Source organism: Pan paniscus, chromosome X, assembly GCF_029289425.2.
Source record: "Pan paniscus chromosome X, NHGRI_mPanPan1-v2.0_pri, whole genome shotgun sequence".
NCBI lineage: Eukaryota > Metazoa > Chordata > Mammalia > Primates > Hominidae > Pan > Pan paniscus.
In genome coordinates this window covers 42,720,086-42,728,252 of record NC_073272.2, presented here as the reverse complement: position 1 = coordinate 42,728,252, position 8,167 = coordinate 42,720,086, and the positions used below count along the sequence as shown (strand labels likewise).

Sequence of the window (8,167 nt, the reverse complement as noted above, 5' to 3'; positions counted from 1 at the left end):
AAAGTCAAAATTACCAAGAAATAAAATCTTATTTGAATTTTATGACAAAAGTTAACAGTCGTAGTAAAAGAAGACAACAGAACTGTATAGAAAATATGCATCTACATCAAAAAAGGGAAGTTTTATCAACTAGAATAGTAGAGAACTTTCCAACTGTTGAATACAAAACTTTCTCAGAATCCCTTGGAAAACAGTAAGACTTTCCATTCAGACTCCAATCTCCTCATTGAAATAAATACAAAAGGTGTTTAAATGAAGAGGAATGATTTGTTAGTTGTAAAAATAAAATCAGATTATTTCCATTATGCCAATTTATATACTGCACGAACTGTCTACCATGAAAATTTTATGGTCCAAATTTCTCAAGATTTTAAGCTATGCTCTTTCCACATACAGTGGGATTAAAGCATGTTGTCAGATCATCCTTTTAACTAGGTAGCTTTTGTCCATTTACCAATTTCCATTTGATTTGACTAACGTCCCTGATAAAGTAGTATCTGTCTTTCAACAACAAAAAAAAATAATTCTGATCATCAAAATTACAATGGACATACCTTCCTCGAACGTGGCCAAGTGTAATCACTGGGTTAATAAAAAACAACAGAATAAATATCCAAAATGAAAATACTCTGAGTTGGGCCAGACGCAGTGGCTCATGCCTGTAATCCTAGCACTTTGGGAGGATGAGGAGGGTGGATTACAAGGTCACAAGTTCAAGATCAGGCTGCCTAGGATGGTGAAACCCCCTCTCTACTAAAAATACAAAAATTAGCTGGGCGCGGTGGTGGGCGCCTGTAATCCCAGCTACTCGAGAGGCTGAGGCAGGAGAATCTCTTGAACCCGGGAAGAGGAGGTTGCAGTGAGCCAAGACCGTGCCATTGCACTCCAGCCTGGGCGACAGAGTGAGACTCCATCTCAAAAAAAAAAAAAAGAAGAAAAGAAAATACTTTGAGTTTCAGAATGAATTTTCATCACTCTAGTTTGAAGAATGGAGCTCTTTCCTCTGTTAGCCCTCCACCCTGCACTAAATATTACAAAAATCCAAAAAATACATAAATATTCCTTATACCATGCATTATGCACCAGTTTGGGGTTGCCTGATAAAGTCGTAGCTACTATTTAAACAGACATTGCACCTCAAAATTCTGCCATCTATGCACAGTGAATAGACACAATGGTGAGGGCTCCTGAAAGATGGCAAGCTACCTCTAAAGTGAAAAGTTTGTGGTGGAGTGTCTCCAAATTAAAAAGAGGGGAACACGGGTACAGAGGTAGGCAGGGTAAAAGGATTTTAAAATAATACTGCTTAGGAGTGTATGTGTGTGTGTGTGTGTGTATATATATATATATATATATTTTTTTTTTTTTTTTTTTTTTTTTTTGAGATGCAATCTCGCTCTGTCTCCCAGGCTGGAGTGCAGTGGCGTGAACTCGGCTCACTGCAACCTCTGCCTCCCAGGTTTAAGCGATTCTCCAGCTGCAGCCTCCCAAGTAGCTGGGATTACAGGTGCGCACCACCGCGTCCTGCTAATTTTTTTTTCTTTTTTTTTAGTGGAGACGGGGTTTCACCATGTTGGCCAGGCTGGTCTTGAACTCCTGCTCAGGTGATCTGCCCGCCTCAGCCTCCCAAAGTGCTGGGATTACAGGCACGAGCCACCGCACCTGGTCAAGGAGTGTATATTTTAAGATAACTACTATACCTTGTCTACCCTTGATCCTAATCCTCAATAACTGCATGTTCGTGCAAAATACAATTTCTACTCTATAAGAAGAAGAGTAGCCTGTTAGGAAAAGCATATTCTTAGGGGAAGACATGAAGACATCTCTTTCATAAATGCGATTTTACTTGGTGGGTCTTTTGGCATCACTATATGCTATTTCAACCTCCTTATCACTGGGACAGGTATTGATGAACTCGTCCCTACTATATGCATTAGTTAGGTATCTCCAGATGCCAGTCATCTCTTTTGGAATATCAAAGTTGTGATATTTTTTGGCCACCACCTTGACAATATGCAGTTTGGGGAGCAGGCTGCAATCAGCTAATGTCATTTCATTGCCATCCAGAAATTTATGTGTAGAAAACTTAATGTCCTCTATACTATTTTCATCAATTTCATCAGGGAGAGGAGAATTCAGATATTTATCCAGTTTCTGCAGGGTTTTCAGGAGATCCTTCTCCAGTGCTTCATTAGCCTCTCGCCTTCAATTCTTGATAAATGCAGAGAATTTGGCAAAGATGTCCATTCCAGCAGTATTTGATTCTGGGTGTTTTGGTGAAAGCTTTAAGTACTTGGGAGGGCGTAAGACTTCTTCAAGAAATTCCTCAATCTTACTTACATCCGTTTTGACTTCACTGTTGAAACTTACAAACGGTGGGTGGGTCCTGGGAGCTAAGTTCTGAAGGTCTGCAGGCTTCCATTTCAGGTCAACAGTTGTGACACTAAATACAACTCCTTTGAGTCAACGAATCATGAAGAACCTCTGGGAAAAGGGGCAGTTTCCTATGCTTTCACCATCACTGCCAGCTTTGACGAGGAGCTCAATGAGGGGCTCTTTGTCCTCCTCCTTCAGCCCGTTCAACGGCATCGACAACGCCATGGCCGGCTCGGCTGCGCTCCGCAAACGGCGACGGCTGCTGCTGCTGCTGCTGCTGCTGCTCCTGCTCCAAGGCTGCTCCGACTGCCGGCTCCCGCCGCAGTGCTCTCTGGACAGTACGGCGTCTAACTGGCCGCGGCCTCGGCCCCTCAGCACCTCCCCACGCCCTGCGCACGACCAAAGTTGATCATCTTAAAAACGTACTTGATATTGGCCGGGCGCGGTGGCTCATGCCTGTAATCCCAGCACTTTGGGAGGCCGAGGTGGGCGGATCACAAGGTCAGGAGTTCGAGACCAGCCTGGCCAACATGGTGAAACCCCATCTCTACTAAAAACACACAAAAAAATTAGCCGGGCGTGGTGGTGGGCGCCTGTAATCCCAGCTACTCAGGAGGCTGAGGCAGGAGGATCACTTGAACCCGGGAGGCTGAGCTTGCAGTGAGCCAAGATTGTACCACTGCACTCCAGACTGGGGGTCAGAGCAAGACTCCATCTCAAAAAAAAACAAAACAAAAAGTACTTGATATTACTAACAAGTTGTGAAGCTGAATAAACATTTCTAAATTATTAATAAGAAAAGGCCAGGCGAGATGGCGCCTGTAATCCCAGCACTTTGGGAGGCTGAGGCGGGCAGATCACGAGGTCAGGAGATAGCGACCATACTGGCTAAACGGTGAAACCCCGTCTGTACTAAAAATACAAAAAATTAGCCGGGCCTGGTGGCACGTGCCTGTAGTCCCAGCTACTCAGGAGGCTGAGGCAGGAGAATCGCTTGAACCTGGGAGGCAGAGGTTGCAGTGAGCTGAGATGGCACCACTGCACTCCAGCCTGGGCGACAGAGCAAGACACCATCTCAAAAAAAAAAAAGAAAAGAAAAGAAAAGAAGAAATTTTGATCAACCATGGTTTTTTTTTTCCTGGATTTTGCGCTGTTTAATTTGTCAGCTGTTTAAATCTTGCCATTTGTGGTGATTTCTCATTGTAAATATTCCCTTTTGTACCTAATTTTGCATTTGTAATTTTGAAATTTTTTTTTCAAAGAAGGCTCCCATAATTGTGTAAGCATCAGGCTTCATAAAGCATGGGTTTGCCCCTGTGAAGAGGAATAAGGTAATAATAAATAATTAAAGGCAAAGCCATGAAGGTACCCATAGTGTCATTTGAGAGTCTGTGTATATTTTGTTAGTTTCTCTAGTTAAAAAACAAAAAGATTTTTTAAAATCCCCCCAGCAATTTAGAAAGCCAAGAAAAACCCAAACGAAATAAAGATACGCAATGAGATGAAATATTTCTTATTCTGATTTTCAAAAGAACTTTGAGAGGCCCAAGTGGTGGAAGCTGAGCCCCCAGGGCCTGGGCATCAAACTGGATGGCTTTGCAGGAAACCCGAAGAAGAAATCTGGGGTAGGAGCAAAAAGGAGGAGGGGTCGCTGAGAGAGCAAGGATCAGCCAGGGCCTGTAATACCACCACTTTGGAAGGACGAGGTGGGAGGATCACTTGAGCTCAGGAGTTTGAGACCAGTCTGGGCAACATAGGGAGACCCCATCACTATAAAAAATAATAATAAATTAGCCAGGAATGGTGGCACATGCCGGTAGTCCCAACTATTGGGGAGGCTGAGGCTGTAGTGAACCAAAATCACACGACTGCACTCCAGCCTGTGCGACAGAACCAGGCCTTGTCTCAAAAAAAAACAAAAAGCAGGGCCGGGCGCAATGGCTCATGCCTGTAATCCTAGCACTTTGGGAGGCAGAGGCTGGTGGATCACCTGAGGTCAGGAGTTTGAGACCAACCTGGCCAATGTGGCGAAACCCCGTCTCCACTAAAAATATAAAAATTAGCCAGATGTGTTGGCGCATGCCTGTAATCCCAGCTACTCGGGAGGCTGAGGCAGGAGAATCGCTTGAACCCAGGGAGCAGAGGTTGCAGTGAGCCGAGATCACGCCATTGCACTCCAGCCTGGGCAACAAGAGCAAAAGAGCGAAACTCCATCTGAAAACAAACAACAACAATAACAAAATAAAAAATAAAAATAAAGATTTGAGGAGTAAGACCTGAAAAGTGCTGGAGGGACCCCAGAGCTGACCCCAGGCCAACCTGCCTCTCTGCATCTCCACCTTACCTTACCCCAGGGGGCATCACTATTAATATTCCACGAGAGTTTATTAGCCAGTGTTTTAGGTATTATTTCACTCCTTTTACTGTAGAGTTTTTAGATCTTTGGGGCTTTTAAAAATAAAAATAAAAAAAAATAAGGCTGTACCTTATATATTTTATGTAAACCACCATAGCGCAAAATAATTTGATCCTTTTGTTTTTACTAGCGAAATCGTGTTTATTTCATCTAGGCCTAAGAAGTACATATTTTCCCAGGAGGAGATATCACCAGTTTGTGGCACTAATTATGCCTCATTCCTGACCCTATGCTAGTTCTAGTAAATCCATTGCTCCTTAGCAGTGGTATATCTCAGATATATATCTACATACCGTCTAGAGGATTCCAAATTTTCCAGCCATATTCACAATCAAAACTGCACTGCAGTCACCCAGACCAACCATTTGCTAATTCAAGTCAGACATCAAGTCAAATTCTCTACATGACTGCAGCCTGGAGAAGCTTCAGTTCTGTCCTGCTTTCTGTCTTAGCACTGCTATTTCTTCTTGACTAGCCTAGAAGTCTTGTAAAAAGGGAGATTTTCAACCAACTCTTCCTTTTGCTAGAGTTTCTTCAAAGTCTACTCTAATTTGGAAATATTACTACTTATCTCAGAAAAAGTAAACACTTTTAAAGCCCATAAGCAAATATGCTCATTTGCTACCAATTCATCTACTATAACATCATTAATTTGGATCTCACTAAATTAGAACATGATATTCTAGACAGCAACTGTCTTGAATTTTATGCTTATCCTATCATTGGGGGAAAGAAAAAAAAGAAAGCATATTCAAATCGACAGTATACACAAAATTATAAGAGAATTATTTATAATCTAGTCTCTATTACAGAGTTGTTTGGAATATTTTAGAAAAATCTGCTAAAATGCTAAACTTCTAAATCATTTTTAGTAATTAAAGTAGCTTCTCTAAAGCATGTGAAAGGGCCCTGTTTCCACACAGAGCTTTCTAGAATCAAGAGAGCCAGGGCCAAGTTAAAGAGGCACCCCCAACGACTCTACTGCAGGCTACTAAAAGTTTCAAATTGGCCAGGCGCAGTGGCTCACGCCTGTAATCCCAGCACTTTGGGAGGCCGAGGTGGGTGGACCACCTGAAGTCAGGAGTTCGAGACCAGCCTGACCAATATGGTGAAACCCCCCATCTGCTAAAAATACAAAAATTAGCCAGGTGTGGTGGCAGGCACCAATAATCCCAGCTACTCGGGAGGCTGAGGCAGGAGAATTGCTTGAACCTGGGAGGCGGAGGTTCCAGTGAGCCGAGATTGCTCCACTACACTCCAGCCTGGGTGACAAGAGTGAGACTCCGTCTCAAAGTAAAAAAAAAAAAGAAAGGAAGAGGATTAGAGAAGGAATAAAGGTAAAATAGAATATTTTATTTTTATTTTTAATACATCTAATAGATAACAGTTTGTTCAAAATAATAATAGCAGTGATTCAATATTAGCAGTATTCAGTATAGCTTATGGATAACTGAAATGAATGACAGCAATGTTATAGGGGTGTGAGAGAGGAATTGAGAATACTCTGTTATAAGATACTTGTATTACCTGTCAAGTGGTGGTGTTATTTGAAAGTGGACTTAGATTAGTTGTAAATGTATACTGCAAACTCTAGAGCAACTTCTGAAAAGAAAGAAGTAGAATTGATATGCTAAGAGAGGAGAGAAATTAGAATCATATAAAATGTTCAACTGGCCGGGCACGGTTGCTCATGCTTATAATCCCAGCACTTTGGGAGGCCAAGGCGGGCAGATTGCTTGAGCCCAGGAGTTCGAGACCAGGCTGGCCAACATGGTGGACCCCTCTTTCTACCAAAAAAAAAACAAAAATTAGCCAAGTGTGCTGGCGCACGTCTGTAGTCCCAGCTACTCAGGAAGCTGAGGTAGGAGGATCACTTGAGCCCAGGAGGTCGAGGCTGCAGTGATCCAAGATCATGCCACTGTACTCCAGCCTGGACAACAAAGCAAAATCCTGTTTAGAAAAACAACAACAACAAAAAAAAAAACGTTCAGCTAACACCAGAGAAGGCAGAAAAAAAGTGTAAGGCAACAACAACAACAACAAAAAAAAAAAAAAAAAAGAACAAGGATAATGAATAGAAACCAGTAACAAACATGGTAGACGTTAATCCAACTGTATCAACAGTCACTTTAAACATCAGTGGTCTAATTATTATAAAATACACCAATTACAAGACAGAAACTGTCAGAAGAGATTAAAAAAACCCAACACCCAACTATTTGTCATCTAACAGAAACCAACTTTAAATATAAAGACATAGATTAAAAGTAAAGGGATGTTAGCTGGGCATGGTGGCTCATGCCTGTAGTCCCAGCTACTTGGGAGGCTGACGTGGGAGGATGGCTTCAGCCCGGGAGGAGGAAGCTGCAGTGAGCCAAGATCATTCCACTGCACTACAGCCTGGGTGACACAGGGAGACTCTGTCTTAAACAAACAAACAAACAAAAACAAAAACGAGTATAGTCAATTTTTACATGCATACATATATGCTCTTTATTTATTTATTTATTTATTTTGAGATGGAGTCTTGCCGTCACCCAGGCTGGAGTGCAGTGGCCGCCTCCCAGGTTCAAGCGATTCTCCTGCCTCAGCCTCCTGAGTACCTGGGATTACAGGCGCACGCCACCATGCCCGGCTAATTTTTTTGCATTTTCAGTAGAGACGGGGTTTCACCATGTTGGCCAGGCTGGTCTCCAACTCCTGACCTCAAGTGATCCGCCCCCCTCGGTTTCCCAAAGTGCTGGGATTATAGGCGTGAGCCACCGTGCCTGACCTACATATGCTTTTCACATATTTTAACAATAATATTAAATCATTTCAGTACTTATGTGCTAAGCACTGTTCTAGGCACTATATGTGTATTAATTCCTCGTTCTAGGCACTATATGTGTATTAATTCCTTTAATCCTTATAATAAACCTGTAAGTTAGGTGGTATTATCATCTTATTTTAGATAGGAAAACTATGGCATAGATAAAGCATCTGGCTGGAGTCATGTGATTAGTAAGCACAGAGCTAAAATTCAGACAGACCCCACCCAGTCAGGCCCCAGTGTCTGTGTTCTTAGCCTTTCTATATTACAACTGCATATAAAGATAATCGTAGAAGTGGCTTAGCACAGTGTCTCATCCACAATATTAAGTGCTCAATATTATCATTATCATTTTTACCATTATTACTATGCTTCATTGAATCTGAGGTGCCATCAATTGTAGATACATCATTATTTTATGTGCCATTAACAAAGAAAGAAAACACTGCCAATCATAACTGAAGGCTGAGTGTTCTAAAGTGCATTCCAATTTCAAAGATGTGAGGAAATTGCACTTCGTAGAGTGAATGAAATTCAGTATTGTTATATATAGTTTCGCATTT

General features: G+C 42.0%; 1 pseudogene; it reads right to left on the bottom strand.

Annotated features, from left to right (window-relative positions):
• Positions 1–403: 403 nt before the first annotated feature.
• LOC129395269 (chloride intracellular channel protein 4-like) lies at positions 404–5,189 on the bottom strand (annotated as a pseudogene).
• Positions 5,190–8,167: the final 2,978 nt, after the last annotated feature.